This window comes from Apodemus sylvaticus, chromosome 4 (genome assembly GCF_947179515.1).
Source record: "Apodemus sylvaticus chromosome 4, mApoSyl1.1, whole genome shotgun sequence".
NCBI lineage: Eukaryota > Metazoa > Chordata > Mammalia > Rodentia > Muridae > Apodemus > Apodemus sylvaticus.
The window spans coordinates 169,355,743-169,376,796 of NC_067475.1; positions in this window are offsets into that span (position 1 = coordinate 169,355,743).

Below are 21,054 nucleotides of genomic sequence, written 5' to 3' on the forward strand. Positions count from 1 at the left end.
CACGATGCGGGATTTCCTTAAAACATGGTATTCTGACAAATTTGACGAACGAAAATTCTCCTGTGGGTTCTCTTTTGAGGCTACACGTTTAGACGTACACGCCACACCAAATCTTTTCGAGATACAGCGTGTTGTTTAGGAGATACAAGCTAATTTTGTACGATGCGTTATTTCTTCTTGTAAAGTGTTTCCAATACATACGTATTTGTCTTTACTCTGCAACACTGTATTTCCTTATAAGTTGGTATTCATACATATTCTTTTGAGAGAAAACTCTCCTGTCCATTCTCTTTTAAGGCTACATGCTTAGAAATACACACAACACCAAAGCTTTTCGAGTTACGACATGTTGTTTAGGAAAAAATAGATAATTTCGAAAGATGCGGGATTTCCTTAAAACGTGGTTTTCTCAAAATTTTGACAAAAGAAAATTCTCCTGTGGTTTCTCTTTTGAGGCTACATGTTTAGACGTACACGCCCCATCAAATCTTTTCGAGTTACAACGTGTTGTTTAGGAGATACAAGCTAATTTTGTAAGATGCGTTATTTCTTCTCATAAAGTGTTTCCAATATGAATGTATTTGTCTTTACTCTGCAACACTGTATTTCCTTATAACGTGGTATTCTTACATATTCTTTCGAGAGAAAACTCTCCTGTGCATTCTCCCTTGAGGCTACAAGCTTAGACATACATGCAACTCCATCGCTTTTCGAGTTACGACATGTTGTTTAGGAAAAAATAGATAATTTCGCACGATGGGGGATTTCCTTAAAACGTGGTTTTCTGTCAAATTTTGACGAAAGAAAATTCTCCTGTGGGTTCTCTTTTGAGGCTACATGTTTAGACGTACACACCACACCAAATCTGTTCGAGTTACAACATGTTGTTTAGGAGATACAAGCTAATTTTGTACGATGCCTTATTACTTCTCTTAAAGTGTTTCCAGTACGTACACATTTGTCTTTACTCTGCATCACTGTATTTCCTTATAACGTGGTATTCTTACATATTCTTTCGAGAGAAAACTCTCCTGTGCGTTCTCTTTTGAGACTACACGTTTAGACTTACACGCAACACCAAAGCTTTTCGAGTTACGACATGTTGTTTAGGAAAAAATAGATAATTTCGAAAGATGCGGGATTTCCTTAAAACGTGGTTTTCTCAAAATTTTGACAAAAGAAAATTCTCCTGTGGTTTCTCTTTTGAGGCTACATGTTTAGACGTACACGCCCCATCAAATCTTTCCGAGTTACAACTTGTTGTTTAGGAGATACAAGCTAATTTTATACAATGCGTTATTTCTTCTCTTAAAGTGTTTCCAATACGTACCTATTTGTCTTTACTCTGCAACACTCTCTTTCCTTATAAAGCGGTATTCTTACATATTCTTTCGAGAGAAAACTCTCCTGTGAGTTCTCTTTTGAGGCTACACTCTTAGACATACACGCAACACCAAAGATTTTGGAGTTACAACGTGTTGTTTAGGAAAAACAAGATAATTTCTCATGATCCTGGATTTCTTTAAAACGTGGTTTTCTGTCAAATTTTGACGAAAGATAATTCTCCTGTGGGTTCTCTTTTGAGGCTACACGTTTAGACGTACACAGCACACCAAATATTTTCGAGTTACAACGTGTTGTTTAGGAGATACAAGCTAATTTTTTACGTTGCGTTATTTCGTCTCGTAAAGTGTTTCCAATACGTACGTATTTTTCTTTATTCTGCAACACTATTTCTTTATAACGTGGTATTCTTACATATTCTTTGGAGAGAAAACTCTCCTGTGCATTCTCTTTTGAGGCTACAAGCTTAGACAAACACGCAACACCAAAGCTTTTTGAGTTACGACGTGTTGTTAAGGAAAAAATAGATAATTTCGCACGATGCGGGATTTCCTTAAAACGTGGTTTTCTGTCAAATCTTGACGAAGGAAAATTCTCCTGTGGGTTCTCTTTTGAGGCTACATGTTTAGACGTACAAACCGCATCAAATCATTCCGAGTTACAACGTGTTGTTTAGGAGATACAAGCTAATTTTGTGATGCGTTATTTCTTCTTGTAAAGTGTTTCCAATACGTACGTATTTGCTTTACTCTGCAACACTGTATTTCCTTATAACGTGGTATTCTTACATATTCTTTCGAGAGAAAACTCTCCTGTGCATTCTCTTTTGAGGCTACACGCATAGACTTACACGCAACACCAATGCTTTTCGAGTGACAATGTGTTGTTTAGGAAAAACAAGATAATTTCCCACGATGCGGAATTTCCTAAAAAGGTGGTTTTCTGACAAATTCTGACGAAAGAAAATTCTCCTGTCGGTTCTCTTTTGAGGCTACACGTTTAGACGTACACGCCACACCAAATCTTTTCGAGTTACAACGTGTTGTTTAGGAGATACAAGCTAATTTTGTATGATGCGTTATTTCTTCTCATAAAGTGTTTCAAATACATTAGTATATTTCTTTACTCTGCAATGTTCTAGTTCCTTATAACGTGGTATTCTTACATATTCTTTCGAGAGAAAACTCTCCTGTGCATTCTCTTTTGAGGCTACATGCTTAGACACACACGCAACACCAAAGCTTTTCGAGTTACCATGTGTTGTGTAGGAAAAACAAGATAATTTCGCACGATGCGGGATTCCCTTAAAACTTGGTTTTCTGACAAATTTTGAGGAAAGAAAATTCTCCTGTGGTTTCTCATTTGAGGCTACACGTTTGGACATATATGCCACACCAAATCGTTTCGAGTTACAATGTGTTGTTTAGGAGATACAAGCTAATTTTGTATGATGCTTTATTTCTTCTCGTAAAGTGTTTCCAATAAGTACGTATTTGTCTTTGCTCTACAACACTGTATTTCCTTATAACGTGGTATTCTTACATATTCTTTCGAGAGAAAACTCTCCTGTGCGTTCTCTTTTCAGGCTACACGCTTAGACATACACGCAACACCAATGCTTTTCGAGTTACAACGTGTTGTTTAGGAAAAACAAGATAATTTCGCACGATGGTGTATTTCCTTAAAACGTGGTTTTCTGAAAAAATTTTGACGAAAGAAAATTCTCCTGTGGGTTCTCTTTTGAGGCTACACATTTAGACGTACACTCCACACCAATTTTTTTCGAGTTACAACGTGTAGTTTAGGAGATACAAGCTAATTTTGTACGATGCGTTTTTCTTCTTGTAAAGTGTTTCCAAAACGTACATATTTGTCTTTACTCTGTAACACTATATTTCCTTATAACGTCGTATTCTTACATATTCTTTCGAGAGAAAACTCTCCTGTGCCTACTCTTTTGAGGCTACGCGCTTAGACATACACGCAACACCAAAGTTTTTCGAGTTACAACTTGTTGTTTAGGAAAATCAAGATAATTTCGCACGATGGTGGATTTCCTTAAAACGTGGTTTTCTGTCAAATTTTGACGAAAGGAAATTCTCCTGTGGGTTCCCTTTTGATGCTACACATTTAGACGAACACGCCACACCAAATCTTTTCGAGTTACAACGTGTTGTTTAGGAGATACAAGCTAATTTTGTACGATGCATTATTTCTTCTCGTAAAGTTTAAGTGTTTCCAATATGTACGTATTTGTCTATACTCTGCAACACTGTATTTCCTTATAACGTGGTATTCTTACATATTCTTTTGAGAGAAAACTCTCCTGTGCCTTCCCTTTTGAGGCTACACGCTTAGACGTACACGCAACACCAAAGCTTTTCGAGTTACGATGTGTTGTTTAGGAAAAAAAGATAATTTCGCACGATGCGGGATTTCCTTAAAACATGGTTTTCTGACAAATTTTGACTTAAGAAAATTCTCATATGGGTTCTCTTTTGAGGCTACACGTTTAGACATACACGCCACACCAAATCTTTTTGAGTTACAACGTGTTGTTTAGGAGATACAAACTAATTTTGTATGATGCGTTATTTCTTCTCATAAGGTGTTTCCAATACGTTCGTATTTGTCTTTACTCTGCAATACTGTATTTCCTTATAACGTGGTATTCTTACATATTCATCCGAGAGAAAACTCTCCTGTACCTTCTCTTTTGAGGCTACATGCTTAGACATACACGCAACACCAAAGCTTTTCGAGTTACAACGTGTTGATTAGGAAAAACAAGATAATTTCGCAAGATGCGGGATTTCCTTAAAACGTGGTTTACTGACAACTTTTGACGAAAGAAAATTCTCCTGTGGGTTCTCTTTTGAGACTACACGTTTAGACGTACAGGCCTCACCAAATCCTTTCGAGTTACAACGTGTTGTTTAGGAGATACAAGCTAATTCTGTAAGATGCTTTATTTCTTCTCATAAAGCGTTTCCAATACGGTCGTATTTGTCTTTATTCTGCAACACTGTATTTCCTTATAACGTGGTATTCATACATATTCTTTCGACAGAAAACTCTCCTGTGCGTTCTCTTTTGAGGCTACACGCTTAGACATACACGCAACACCAAAGCTTTTCGAGTTACGATGTTTTGTTTAGGAAAAACAATATAATTACGCACGATGCGGGATTTCCGAAAAACATGGTTTTCTGACAAATTTTGAGGAAAGAAAATTCTCTTGTGGGTTCTCTTTTGAGGCTACACGTTTAGACGTACACGCCACACCAAATCTTTTCAAGTTACAACGTGTTGTTTAGGAGACACAAGCTAATTTTGTACGATGCGTTATTTCTTCTCGTAAAGTGTTTCCAATATGTAAGTATATTATTTCTTTACTCTGCAACGCTCTATTTCCTTATAACGTGGTATTCTTACATATTCTTTCGAGAGAAAACTCTCCTGTGCATTCTCTTTTGAGGCTACACGCTTAGACACACACGCAACCCCGAAGCTTTTCGAGTTACCATGTGTTGTTTAGGAAAAACAAGATAATTTCGCACGATGCGGGATGCCCTTAAAACATGGTTTTCTGACAAATTTTGAGGAAAGAAAATTCTGTGGTTTCTCATTTGTGGCTGCACGTTTGGATGTATACGCCACACCAAATCTTTTCAAGTTACAACGTGTTGTTTAGGAGATACAAGCTAATTTTGTATGATGCTTTATTTCTTCTCGTAAAGTGTTTACAATACATATTTATTTGTCTTTACTCTGCAACACTGTATTTCCTTATAACGTGGTATTCTTACATATGCTTTCGAGAGAAAACTCTCCTGTGCATTCTCTTTTCAGGCTACACGCTAAGACATACACGCAACACCAAAGCTTTTCGAGTTACAACCTGTTGTTTAGGGAAAACAAGATAATTTCGCACGATGCTGGATTTCCTTAAAACGTGGTTTTCTGAAAAAAAATTTGACGAAAGAAAATTCTCCTGTGGGTTCTCTTTTGAGGCTACACGTTTAGATGTACACTCCACACCAATTTTTTTCGATTTACAACGTGTAGTTTAGGAGATACACGCTAATTTTGTACGATGCGTTTTTCTTCTTGTAAAGTGTTTCCAAAACGTACATATTTGTCTTTACTCTGCAACACTGTATTTCCTAATAACGTGGTATTCATAAATATTCTTTCGAGAGAAAACTCTCCTGTGCCTACTCTTTTGAGGCTACACGCGTAGACATACACGCAACACCAATGCTTTTCGAGTTACAACTTGTTGTTTAGGAAAAAAATGATAATTTCGCATGATGCTGTATTTCCTTAAAACGTGGTTTTCTGCCAAATTTTGACGAAAGAAGATTCTCCTGTGGGTTCCCTTTTGAGGCTACACGTTTAGACGTAAACGCCACACCAAATCTTTTCGAGTTACAACGTGCTGTTTAGGAGATACAAGCTAATTTTGTACGATGCATTATATCTTCTCGTAAAGTTTAAGTGTTTCCAATATGTACATATTTGTCTATACTCTGCAACACTGTATTTCCTTATAACGTGGTATTCTTACATATTCTTTCGAGAGAAAACTCTCCTGTGCGTTCTCTTTTGAGACTACACGTTTAGACATACACGCAACACCAAAGCTTTTCGAGTGACAACGTGTTGTTTAGGAAAAACTAGATAATTTCGCACGATGCGGGATTTCCTTAAAACGTGATTTTCTGACAAATTTTGACGAAAGAAAATTCTCCTGTGGGTTCTCTTTTGAGGCTACACGTTTAGACGTACATGCCACACCAAATCCTTTCGAGTTACAACGTGCTGTTTAGGAGATACAAGCTAATTTTTATGATGCATTATTTCTTCTGGTAAAGTTTAAGTGTTTCCAATATGTACATATTTGTCTTTACTCTGCAACACTGTATTTCCTTATAAAGTGGTATTCTTACATCTTCTTTCGAGAGAAAATTCTCCTGTGCCTTCTCTTTTGAGGCTACACGCTTACACATACAGGCAACACCAAAGCTTTTCGAGTAATGATGTGTTGTTTAGAAAAAACAAGATAATTTCGCACGATGCGGGATTTCCTTAAAACATGGTATTCTGACAAATTTGACGAACGAAAATTCTCCTGTGGGTTCTCTTTTGAGGCTACACGTTTAGACGTACACGCCACACCAAATCTTTTCGAGATACAGCGTGTTGTTTAGGAGATACAAGCTAATTTTGTACGATGCGTTATTTCTTCTTGTAAAGTGTTTCCAATACGTACGTATTTGTCTTTACTCTGCAACACTGTATTTCCTTATAAGTTGGTATTCATACATATTCTTTCGAGAGAAAACTCTCCTGTCCGTTCTCTTTTAAGGCTACATGCTTAGAAATACACACAACACCAAAGCTTTTCGAGTTACGACATGTTGTTTAGGAAAAAATAGATAATTTCGAAAGATGCGGGATTTCCTTAAAACGTGGTTTTCTCAAAATTTTGACAAAAGAAAATTCTCCTGTGGTTTCTCTTTTGAGGCTACATGTTTAGACGTACACGCCCCATCAAATCTTTTCGAGTTACAATGTGTTGTTTAGGAGACACAAGCTAATTTTGTAAGATGCGTTATTTCTTCTCATAAAGTGTTTCCAATATGAATGTATTTGTCTTTACTCTGCAACACTGTATTTCCTTATAACGTGGTATTCTTACATATTCTTTCGAGAGAAAACTCTCCTGTGCATTCTCCCTTGAGGCTACAAGCTTAGACATACATGCAACTCCATCGCTTTTCGAGTTACGACATGTTGTTTAGGAAAAAATAGATAATTTCGCACGATGGGGGATTTCCTTAAAACGTGGTTTTCTGTCAAATTTTGACGAAAGAAAATTCTCCTGTGGGTTCTCTTTTGAGGCTACACATTTAGACGTACACTCCACACCAATTTTTTTCGAGTTACAACGTGTAGTTTAGGAGATACAAGCTAATTTTGTACGATGCGTTTTTCTTCTTGTAAAGTGTTTCCAAAACGTACATATTTGTCTTTACTCTGTAACACTATATTTCCTTATAACGTCGTATTCTTACATATTCTTTCGAGAGAAAACTCTCCTGTGCCTACTCTTTTGAGGCTACGCGCTTAGACATACACGCAACACCAAAGTTTTTCGAGTTACAACTTGTTGTTTAGGAAAATCAAGATAATTTCGCACGATGGTGGATTTCCTTAAAACGTGGTTTTCTGTCAAATTTTGACGAAAGGAAATTCTCCTGTGGGTTCCCTTTTGATGCTACACATTTAGACGAACACGCCACACCAAATCTTTTCGAGTTACAACGTGTTGTTTAGGAGATACAAGCTAATTTTGTACGATGCATTATTTCTTCTCGTAAAGTTTAAGTGTTTCCAATATGTACGTATTTGTCTATACTCTGCAACACTGTATTTCCTTATAACGTGGTATTCTTACATATTCTTTTGAGAGAAAACTCTTCTGTGCCTTCCCTTTTGAGGCTACACGCTTAGACGTACACGCAACACCAAAGCTTTTCGAGTTACGATGTGTTGTTTAGGAAAAAAAGATAATTTCGCACGATGCGGGATTTCCTTAAAACATGGTTTTCTGACAAATTTTGACTTAAGAAAATTCTCATATGGGTTCTCTTTTGAGGCTACACGTTTAGACATACACGCCACACCAAATCTTTTTGAGTTACAACGTGTTGTTTAGGAGATACAAACTAATTTTGTATGATGCGTTATTTCTTCTCATAAGGTGTTTCCAATACGTTCGTATTTGTCTTTACTCTGCAATACTGTATTTCCTTATAACGTGGTATTCTTACATATTCATCCGAGAGAAAACTCTCCTGTACCTTCTCTTTTGAGGCTACACGCTTAGACATACACGCAACACCAAAGCTTTTCGAGTTACAACGTGTTGATTAGGAAAAACAAGATAATTTCGCAAGATGCGGGATTTCCTTAAAACGTGGTTTACTGACAACTTTTGACGAAAGAAAATTCTCCTGTGGGTTCTCTTTTGAGACTACACGTTTAGACGTACAGGCCTCACCAAATCCTTTCGAGTTACAACGTGTTGTTTAGGAGATACAAGCTAATTCTGTAAGATGCTTTATTTCTTCTCATAAAGCGTTTCCAATACGGTCGTATTTGTCTTTACTCTGCAACACTGTATTTCCTTATAACGTGGTATTCATACATATTCTTTCGACAGAAAACTCTCCTGTGCGTTCTCTTTTGAGGCTACACGCTTAGACATACACGCAACACCAAAGCTTTTCGAGTTACGATGTTTTGTTTAGGAAAAACAATATAATTACGCACGATGCGGGATTTCCGAAAAACATGGTTTTCTGACAAATTTTGAGGAAAGAAAATTCTCTTGTGGGTTCTCTTTTGAGGCTACACGTTTAGACGTACACGCCACACCAAATCTTTTCAAGTTACAACGTGTTGTTTAGGAGACACAAGCTAATTTTGTACGATGCGTTATTTCTTCTCGTAAAGTGTTTCCAATATGTAAGTATATTATTTCTTTACTCTGCAACGCTCTATTTCCTTATAACGTGGTATTCTTACATATTCTTTCGAGAGAAAACTCTCCTGTGCATTCTCTTTTGAGGCTACACGCTTAGACACACACGCAACCCCGAAGCTTTTCGAGTTACCATGTGTTGTTTAGGAAAAACAAGATAATTTCGCACGATGCGGGATGCCCTTAAAACATGGTTTTCTGACAAATTTTGAGGAAAGAAAATTCTGTGGTTTCTCATTTGTGGCTGCACGTTTGGATGTATACGCCACACCAAATCTTTTCAAGTTACAACGTGTTGTTTAGGAGATACAAGCTAATTTTGTATGATGCTTTATTTCTTCTCGTAAAGTGTTTACAATACATACTTATTTGTCTTTACTCTGCAACACTGTATTTCCTTATAACGTGGTATTCTTACATATGCTTTCGAGAGAAAACTCTCCTGTGCATTCTCTTTTCAGGCTACACGCTAAGACATACACGCAACACCAAAGCTTTTCGAGTTACAACCTGTTGTTTAGGGAAAACAAGATAATTTCGCACGATGCTGGATTTCCTTAAAACGTGGTTTTCTGAAAAAAAATTTGACAAAAGAAAATTCTCCTGTGGGTTCTCTTTTGAGGCTACACGTTTAGATGTACACTCCACACCAATTTTTTTCGATTTACAACGTGTAGTTTAGGAGATACACGCTAATTTTGTACGATGCGTTTTTCTTCTTGTAAAGTGTTTCCAAAACGTACATATTTGTCTTTACTCTGCAACACTGTATTTCCTTATAACGTGGTATTCTTAAATATTCTTTCGAGAGAAAACTCTCCTGTGCCTACTCTTTTGAGGCTACACGCGTAGACATACACGCAACACCAATGCTTTTCGAGTTACAACTTGTTGTTTAGGAAAAAAATGATAATTTCGCATGATGCTGTATTTCCTTAAAACGTGGTTTTCTGTCAAATTTTGACGAAAGAAGTTTCTCCTGTGGGTTCCCTTTTGAGGCTACACGTTTAGACGTAAACGCCACACCAAATCTTTTCGAGTTACAACGTGCTGTTTAGGAGATACAAGCTAATTTTGTACGATGCATTATATCTTCTCGTAAAGTTTAAGTGTTTCCAATATGTACATATTTGTCTATACTCTGCAACACTGTATTTCCTTATAACGTGGTATTCTTACATATTCTTTCGAGAGAAAACTCTCCTGTGCGTTCTCTTTTGAGACTACACGTTTAGACATACACGCAACACCAAAGCTTTTCGAGTGACAACGTGTTGTTTAGGAAAAACTAGATAATTTCGCACGATGCGGGATTTCCTTAAAACGTGATTTTCTGACAAATTTTGACGAAAGAAAATTCTCCTGTGGGTTCTCTTTTGAGGCTACACGTTTAGACGTACATGCCACACCAAATCCTTTCGAGTTACAACGTGCTGTTTAGGAGATACAAGCTAATTTTTATGATGCATTATTTCTTCTGGTAAAGTTTAAGTGTTTCCAATATGTACATATTTGTCTTTACTCTGCAACACTGTATTTCCTTATAAAGTGGTATTCTTACATCTTCTTTCGAGAGAAAATTCTCCTGTGCCTTCTCTTTTGAGGCTACACGCTTACACATACAGGCAACACCAAAGCTTTTCGAGTAATGATGTGTTGTTTAGAAAAAACAAGATAATTTCGCACGATGCGGGATTTCCTTAAAACATGGTATTCTGACAAATTTGACGAACGAAAATTCTCCTGTGGGTTCTCTTTTGAGGCTACACGTTTAGACGTACACGCCACACCAAATCTTTTCGAGATACAGCGTGTTGTTTAGGAGATACAAGCTAATTTTGTACGATGCGTTATTTCTTCTTGTAAAGTGTTTCCAATACGTACGTATTTGTCTTTACTCTGCAACACTGTATTTCCTTATAAGTTGGTATTCATACATATTCTTTCGAGAGAAAACTCTCCTGTCCGTTCTCTTTTAAGGCTACATGCTTAGAAATACACACAACACCAAAGCTTTTCGAGTTACGACATGCTGTTTAGGAAAAAATAGATAATTTCGAAAGATGCGGGATTTCCTTAAAACGTGGTTTTCTCAAAATTTTGACAAAAGAAAATTCTCCTGTGGTTTCTCTTTTGAGGCTACATGTTTAGACGTACACGCCCCATCAAATCTTTTCGAGTTACAATGTGTTGTTTAGGAGATACAAGCTAATTTTGTAAGATGCGTTATTTCTTCTCATAAAGTGTTTCCAATATGAATGTATTTGTCTTTACTCTGCAACACTGTATTTCCTTATAACGTGGTATTCTTACATATTCTTTCGAGAGAAAACTCTCCTGTGCATTCTCCCTTGAGGCTACAAGCTTAGACATACATGCAACTCCATCACTTTTCGAGTTACGACATGTTGTTTAGGAAAAAATAGATAATTTCGCACGATGGGGGATTTCCTTAAAACGTGGTTTTCTGTCAAATTTTGACGAAAGAAAATTCTCTTGTGGGTTCTCTTTTGAGGCTACACATTTAGACGTACACTCCACACCAATTTTTTTCGAGTTACAACGTGTAGTTTAGGAGATACAAGCTAATTTTGTACGATGCGTTTTTCTTCTTGTAAAGTGTTTCCAAAACGTACATATTTGTCTTTACTCTGTAACACTATATTTCCTTATAACGTCATATTCTTACATATTCTTTCGAGCGAAAACTCTCCTGTGCCTACTCTTTTGAGGCTACGCGCTTAGACATACACGCAACACCAAAGTTTTTCGAGTTACAACTTGTTGTTTAGGAAAATCAAGATAATTTCGCACGATGGTGGATTTCCTTAAAACGTGGTTTTCTGTCAAATTTTGACGAAAGGAAATTCTCCTGTGGGTTCCCTTTTGATGCTACACATTTAGACGAACACGCCACACCAAATCTTTTCGAGTTACAACGTGTTGTTTAGGAGATACAAGCTAATTTTGTACGATGCATTATTTCTTCTCGTAAAGTTTAAGTGTTTCCAATATGTACGTATTTGTCTATACTCTGCAACACTGTATTTCCTTATAACGTGGTATTCTTACATATTCTTTTGAGAGAAAACTCTCCTGTGCCTTCCCTTTTGAGGCTACATGCTTAGACATACACGCAACACCAAAGCTTTTCGAGTTACGATGTGTTGTTTAGGAAAAAAAGATAATTTCGCACGATGCGGGATTTCCTTAAAACATGGTTTTCTGACAAATTTTGACTTAAGAAAATTCTCATATGGGTTCTCTTTTGAGGCTACACGTTTAGACATACACGCCACACCAAATCTTTTTGAGTTACAACGTGTTGTTTAGGAGATACAAACTAATTTTGTATGATGCGTTATTTCTTCTCATAAGGTGTTTCCAATACGTTCGTATTTGTCTTTACTCTGCAATACTGTATTTCCTTATAACGTGGTATTCTTACATATTCATCCGAGAGAAAACTCTCCTGTACCTTCTCTTTTGAGGCTACACGCTTAGACATACACGCAACACCAAAGCTTTTCGAGTTACAACGTGTTGATTAGGAAAAACAAGATAATTTCGCAAGATGCGGGATTTCCTTAAAACGTGGTTTACTGACAACTTTTGACGAAAGAAAATTCTCCTGTGGGTTCTCTTTTGAGACTACACGTTTAGACGTACAGGCCTCACCAAATCCTTTCGAGTTACAACGTGTTGTTTAGGAGATACAAGCTAATTCTGTAAGATGCTTTATTTCTTCTCATAAAGCGTTTCCAATACGGTCGTATTTGTCTTTATTCTGCAACACTGTATTTCCTTATAACGTGGTATTCATACATATTCTTTCGACAGAAAACTCTCCTGTGCGTTCTCTTTTGAGGCTACACGCTTAGACATACACGCAACACCAAAGCTTTTCGAGTTACGATGTTTTGTTTAGGAAAAACAATATAATTACGCACGATGCGGGATTTCCGAAAAACATGGTTTTCTGACAAATTTTGAGGAAAGAAAATTCTCTTGTGGGTTCTCTTTTGAGGCTACACGTTTAGACGTACACGCCACACCAAATCTTTTCAAGTTACAACGTGTTGTTTAGGAGACACAAGCTAATTTTGTACGATGCGTTATTTCTTCTCGTAAAGTGTTTCCAATATGTAAGTATATTATTTCTTTACTCTGCAACGCTCTATTTCCTTATAACGTGGTATTCTTACATATTCTTTCGAGAGAAAACTCTCCTGTGCATTCTCTTTTGAGGCTACACGCTTAGACACACACGCAACCCCGAAGCTTTTCGAGTTACCATGTGTTGTTTAGGAAAAACAAGATAATTTCGCACGATGCGGGATGCCCTTAAAACATGGTTTTCTGACAAATTTTGAGGAAAGAAAATTCTGTGGTTTCTCATTTGTGGCTGCACGTTTGGATGTATACGCCACACCAAATCTTTTCAAGTTACAACGTGTTGTTTAGGAGATACAAGCTAATTTTGTATGATGCTTTATTTCTTCTCGTAAAGTGTTTACAATACATACTTATTTGTCTTTACTCTGCAACACTGTATTTCCTTATAACGTGGTATTCTTACATATGCTTTCGAGAGAAAACTCTCCTGTGCATTCTCTTTTCAGGCTACACGCTAAGACATACACGCAACACCAAAGCTTTTCGAGTTACAACCTGTTGTTTAGGGAAAACAAGATAATTTCGCACGATGCAGGATTTCCTTAAAACGTGGTTTTCTGAAAAAAAATTTGACGAAAGAAAATTCTCCTGTGGGTTCTCTTTTGAGGCTACACGTTTAGATGTACACTCCACACCAATTTTTTTCGATTTACAACGTGTAGTTTAGGAGATACACGCTAATTTTGTACGATGCGTTTTTCTTCTTGTAAAGTGTTTCCAAAACGTACATATTTGTCTTTACTCTGCAACACTGTATTTCCTTATAACATGGTATTCTTAAATATTCTTTCGAGAGAAAACTCTCCTGTGCCTACTCTTTTGAGGCTACACGCGTAGACATACACGCAACACCAATGCTTTTCGAGTTACAACTTGTTGTTTAGGAAAAAAATGATAATTTCGCATGATGCTGTATTTCCTTAAAACGTGGTTTTCTGTCAAATTTTGACGAAAGAAGATTCTCCTGTGGGTTCCCTTTTGAGGCTACACGTTTAGACGTACACGCCACACCAAATCTTTTCGAGTTACAACGTGCTGTTTAGGAGATACAAGCTAATTTTGTACGATGCATTATATCTTCTCGTAAAGTTTAAGTGTTTCCAATATGTACATATTTGTCTATACTCTGCAACACTGTATTTCCTTATAACGTGGTATTCTTACATATTCTTTCGAGAGAAAACTCTCCTCTGCCTTCCCTTTTGAGGCTACCCGCTTAGACATACACGCAACACCAAAGCATTTCGAGTTACGATGTGTTGTTTAGGAAAAACAAGATAATTTCGCACGATGAGGGATTTCCTTAAAACATGGTTTTCTGACAAATTTTGACTTAAGAAAGTTCTCATATGGGTTCTCTTTTGAGGCTACACGTTTAGACATACACGCCACACCAAATCTTTTCGAATTACAACGTGTTGTTTAGGAGATACAAGCTAATTTTGTATGATGCGTTATTTCTTCTCATAAGGTGTTTCCAATACGTTCATATTTGTCTTTACTCTGCAATATTATATTTCCTTATAACGTGGTATTCTTACATATTCTTTCGAGAGAAAACTCTCCTGTACCTTCTCTTTTGAGGCTACACGCTTAGACATACACGCAACACCAAGGCTTTTCGAGTTACAACGTGTTGATTAGGAAAAACAAGATAATTTCGCACAATGCGGGATTTCCTTAAAACGTGGTTTTCTGACAAATTTTGACGAAACAGAATTCTCCTCTGGGTTCTCTTTTGAGATTACATGTTTAGACGTACAGGCCACACCAAATCTTTTCGAGTTACAATGTGTTGTTTAGGAGATACAAGCTAATTCTGTAAGATGCTTTATATCTTCTCGTAATGTGTTTCCAATAAGTATGTATTTTTCTTTACTCTGCAACACTGTATTTCCTTATAACGTGGTATTCTTACATATTCTTTCGAGAGAAAACTCTCCTGTGCGTTCTCTTTTGAGGCTACACGCTTAGACATACACGAAACACCAAAGCTTTTCGAGTTACAACCTGTTGTTTAGGAAAAACAAGATGATTTCACAGGATGCGGTATTTCCTTAAAACGTGGTTTTCTAAAAAAAATTTTGACGAAAGAAAATTCTCCTGTGTGTTCTCTTTTGAGGCTACATGTTTAGACGTACACTCCACACATATTTTTTTCGAGTTTCAACGTGTAGTTAAGGAGATACAAGCTAATTTTGTACGATGCGTTATTTCTTCTTGTAAAGTGTTTCCAATACGTACATATTTGTCTTTACTCTGCAACACTGTATTTCCTTATAACGTGGTATTCTTACATATTTTTTCGAGAGAAAACTCTCCTGGGCCTACTCTTTTGAGGCTACATGCTTAGACATACACGCAACACCAAAGCTTTTCGTGTTACAACTTGTTGTTTAGGAAAAACAAGATAATTTCCCACGATGTGGGATTTCCTTAAAACGTGGTTTTCTGTCAAATTTTGACGAAAGAAAATTCTCCTGTGGGTTCTCTTTTGAGGCTACACGTTTAGACGTACATGCCACACCAATTCTTTTCGAGTTACAACGTGTAGTTTAGGAGATACAAGCTAAGTTTGTACGATGCGTTATTTCTTCTTGTAAAGTGTTTCCAATACATACATATTTGTCTTTACTTTGCAACACTGTATTTCCTTATAACGTGGTATTCTTACATATTCTTTCGAGTGAAAACTCTCCTGTGCCTACTCTTTTGAGGCTACACGCATAGACATACATGCAACACCAAAGCTTTTCGAGTTACAACTTTTTGTTTAGGAAGAACAAGATAATTTCGCATGATGCAGGATTTCCTTAAAACGTGGTTTTCTGTCAAAATTTGACGAAAGAAAATTCTCCTGTTGGTTCTCTTTTGAGGCTACACGTTTAGACGTACATAGCACACCAAATATTTTCGAGTTACAACGTTTTGTTTAGGAGATACAAGCTAGTTTTGTACGTTGCGTTATTTCTCGTAAAGTGTTTCCAATACATATGTATTTTTCTTCATTCTGCAACACTGTATTTCCTTATAACGTGGTATACTTACATATACTTTTGAGAGAAAACTCTCCTGTGCATTCTATTTTGAGGCTACAAGCTTAGACATACACGCAACACCAAAGCTTTTCGAGTTAAGATATGTTGTTTAGGAAAAAATAGATAATTTTGCACGATGCGGGATTTCCTAAAAACGTGGTTTTCTGTCAAATTTTGATGAAAGAAACTTCTCCTGTGGTTTCTCTTTTGAGGCTACATGTTTAGACGTACACGCCACACCAAATCTTTTCGAGATACAACGTGTAGTTTAGGAGATACAAGCTAAATTTGTACAATGCGTTATTTATTCTCGTAAAGGTTTTCCAATATGTATGTATTCATCTTTACTCTACAACACTGTATTTCCTTATAACGTGGTATTCTTACATATTCTTTCGAGAGAGAACTCTCCTCTGCGTTCTCTTTTGAGGCTACACGCTTAGACATACACGCAACACCAAAGCTTTTCGAGTGACAACGTGTTGTTTAGGAAAAATTAGATAATTTCGCACGATACGGGATTTCCTTAAAACCTGGTTTTCTGACAAATTTGACGGAAGAAAATTCTCCTGTGGGTTCTCTTTTGAGGCTACACGTTTAGACGTACATGCCACACCAAATCTTTTTGAGTTACAACGGGCTGTTTAGGAGATACAATCTAATTTTGTACGATGCATTATTTCTTCTCGTAAAGTTTAAGTGTTTCCAATATGTACGTATTTGTCTTTACTCTGCAGCACTGTATTTCCTTATAACGTGGTATTCTTATATATTCTTTCGAGAAAAAACTCTCCTGTTCCTTCTCTTTTGAGGCTACAAGCTTAGACATACACGCAACACCAAAGCTTTTCGAATTACAATGTGTTGTTTAGGAAAAACAAGATAATTTCGCACGATGCGGGATTTCCTTAAAACATGGTTTTGTGACAAATTTTGACGAAAAAAAATTCTCTTGTGGGTTCTCTTTTGAGGCTACACGTTTAGACGTACACGCCACATGAAATATTTTTGAGTTACAACGTGTTGTTTAGGAGATACAAGCTAATTTTGTACGATGCGTTATTTCTTCTCATAAAGTGTTTCCAATATGTACGTATTTTTCTTTATTCTGCAACACTGTATTTCCTTAGAACGTGGTATTCTTACATATTCTTTCGAGAGAAAACTCTCTTGTGTGTTCTCTTTGGAGGCTACATGCTTAGAAATACACGCAACACCAAAGCTTTTCGAGTTACGTCGTGTTGTTTGGGAAAAAATAGATAATTTCGCACGATGCGAGATTTCCTTAAAATGTGGTTTTCTGACAAATTTTGACGAAAGAAAATTCTCCTGTGGGTTCTCTTTTGAGGCTACACGTTTAAACGCACGAGCCACACCAAATCTTTTCGAGTTACAACGTGCTGTTTAGGAGATACAAGCTAATTTTGTACGATGCATTATTTCTTCTCGTAAAGTTTAAGTGTTTCCAATATGTAAGTATTTGTCCTTACTCTGCAACACAGTATTTCCTTATAACGTGGTATTCATACATATTCTTTCGACAGAAAACTCTCCTGTGTGTTCTCTTTTGAGGCTACATGCTTAGACATACACGCAACACCAAAGCTTTTCGAGTTACGATGTGTTGTTTAGGAAAAACAAGATAATTTCGCACGATGCGGGATTCCGTAAAACATGGTTTTCTGGAAAATTTTGACGAAAGAAAATTCTCCTGTGGGTTCTCTTTTGAGGCTACACATTTAGACATACAGGCCACACCAAATCATTTCGAGTTACAACGTGTTGTTTAGGAGATACAAGCTTATTCTATAAGATGCTTTATTTCTTCTCGTAAAGTGTTTCCAATACTTACGTATTTTTCTTTACTCTGCAACACTGTATTTCCTTATAACGTGGTATTCTCACATATTCTTTTGAGAGAAAACTCTCCTGTGCATTCTCTTTTGAGGCTACATGCTTAGACATACACGAAACACCAAAGCTTTTTGAGTTAACAAGTGTTGTTTAGGAAAAACAAGATGATTTCCCCGTTCTGGTTTTGCCGAATACTGTTTCACTGAGTCTTTCCAGAACCAGGGGCCACTCCTCCTTTCTTCTTGTACCTCATTTGATGTGTGGATTATGTTTTGGGTATTCCAGTTTTCTAGGTTAATATCCACTTATTAGTGAGTGCATACCATGATTCACCTTTTGAGTCTGGGTTACCTCACTTAGTATGATATTCTCTAGCTCCATCCATTTGCCTAAGAATTTCATGAATTCATTGTTTCTAATGGCTGAATAGTACTCCATTGTGTAGATATACCACATTTTTTGTATCCACTCTTCTGTTGAGGGATACCTGGGTTCTTTCCAGCATCTGGCAATTATAAATAGGGCTGCTATGAACATAGTAGAACATGCGTCCTTATTACATGGTGGGGAGTCTTCTGGGTATATGCCCAGGAGTGGTATAGCAGGATCTTCTGGAAGTGAGGTGCCCAGTTTTCGGAGGAACCGCCAGACTGCTTTCCAGAGTGGTTGTACCAATTTGCAACCCCACCAGCAGTGGAGGAGTGTTCCTCTTTCTCCACACCCTCTCCAACACCTGCTGTCTCCTGAATTTTTAATCTTAGCCATTCTGACTGGTGTAAGATGAAATCTTAGGGTTGTTTTGATTTGCATTTCCCTAATGACTAATGAAGTTGACCATTTTTTAAGATGCTTCTCCGCCATCCGAAGTTCTTCAGGTGAGAATTCTTTCTTTAACTCTGTACCCCATTTTTTAATAGGGTTGTTTGGTTTTCTGGAGTCTAACTTCTTAAGTTCTTTATATATTGGATATTAGCCCTCTATCTGATGTAGGATTGGTGAAGATCTTTTCCCAATTTGTTGGTTGCCGATTTGTCCTCTTGATGGTGTCCTTTGCCTTACAGAAACTTTGTAATTTTATGAGGTCCCATTTGTCAATTCTTGCTCTTAGAGCATACGCTATTGGTGTTCTGTTCAGAAACTTTCTCCCTGTACCGATGTCCTCAAGGGTCTTCCCCAGTTTCTTTTCTATTAGCTTCAGAGTGTCTGGCTTTATGTGGAGGTCCTTGATCCATTTGGATTTGAGCTTAGTACAAGGAGACAAGGATGGATCAATTCGCATTCTTCTGCATGCTGATCTCCAGTTGAACCAGCACCATTTGTTGAAAAGGCTATCTTTTTTCCATTGGATGTTTTCAGCCTCTTTGTCGAGGATCAAGTGGCCATAGGTGTGTGGGTTCATTTCTAGATCTTCAATCCTGTTCCATTGATCCTCCTGCCTGTCACTGTACCAATACCATGCAGTTTTTAACACTATTGCTCTGTAGTATTGCTTGAGGTCAGGGATACTGATTCCTCCAGATTTTCTTTTGTTGCTGAGAATAGTTTTAGCTATCCTGGGTTTTTTGTTGTTCCAGATGAATTTGATAATTGCTCTTTCTAACTCTGTGAAGAATTGAGTTGGGATTTTGATGGGTATTGCATTGAATCTGTATATTGCTTTAGGCAAAATGGCCATTTTAACTATATTGATTCTACCGATCCATGAGCATGGGAGGTTTTCCCATTTTTTGAGGTCTTCTTCCATTTCCTTCTTCAGAGTCTTGAAGTTCTTGTCATACAGATCTTTCACATGTTTGGTAAGAGTCACCCCAAGATACTTTATACTGTTTGAGGCTATTGTGAAGGGGGTCATTTCCCTAATTTCTTTCTCAGTCTGCTTATCCTTTGAGTATAGGAAGACCACTGATTTGCTGGAGTTGATTTTATAACCTGCCACTTTGCTGAAGTTGTTTATCAGCTGTAGGAGCTCTCTAGTGGAGTTCTTTGGGTCACTTAGTTAGACGATCATGTCGTCTGCAAATAATGATAGTTTGACTTCTTCCTTTCCTATTTGTATCCCTTTGACCTCCTTATGTTGTCGAATTGCCCGAGCTAGTACCTCAAGTACAATATTGAAAAGATAAGGAGAAAGGGGGCAGCCTTGTCTGGTCCCTGATTTCAGTGGGATTGCTTCAAGTTTCTCTCCATTTAGTTTGATACTGGCTACCGGTTTGCTGTATATTGCTTTTACTATGTTTAGGTATGGGCCTTGAATTCCTGTTCTCTCCAAGACTTTAAGCATGAAAGGATGCTGAATTTTGTCAAATGCTTTTTCAGCATCCAATGAAATGACCATGTGGTTTTGTTATTTGAGTTTGTTTATGTAGTGGATTGTATTGATGGATTTCCGTATATTGAACCAACCCTGCATTCCCGGGATAAAGCCTACTTGATCATGGTGGATGATCGTTTAGATGTGTTCTTGGATTCGGTTGGCAAGAATTTTATTGAGTATTTTTGCATCGATGTTCATAAGGGAAATTGGTCTGAAGTTCTCTTTCTTTGTTGGATCTTTGTGTGGCTTTGGTATCAGCGTAATTGTGGCTTCGTAGAAGGAATTGGGTAGTGTTCCTTCTGTTTCTATTTTGTGGAATAGTTTGAAGAGTATTGGTGTTAACTCTTCTTTGAAAGTCTGGTAGAATTCTGCACTGAAACCATCTGGTCCTGTGCTTTTTTTGGTTGGAAGACTTTCTATGACTCCTTCTATTTCTTTAGGCTTTATGGGACTGTTCAGATGGTCTAGTTGGTCCTGATTTAATTTTGGTATTTGGTATCTGTCAAGGAAATTGTCCATTTCCTCCAGATTCTCCAGTTGTGTTGAGTACAGGCTCTCATAGTAGGATCTGATGATTTTTTGGATTTCCTCAGTTTCCGTTGTTATGTCTCCCTTTTCATTTCTAAGTTTGTTAATTTGGATACTTTCTCTGTGCCCTTTGGTCAGTCTGGCTAAGGGTTTATCTATCTTGTTGATTTTCTCAAAGAACCAGCTCCTGGTTTTGTTGATTTTTTGTATGGTTCTCTTTGTTTCTACTTGATTGATTTCGGCCCTGA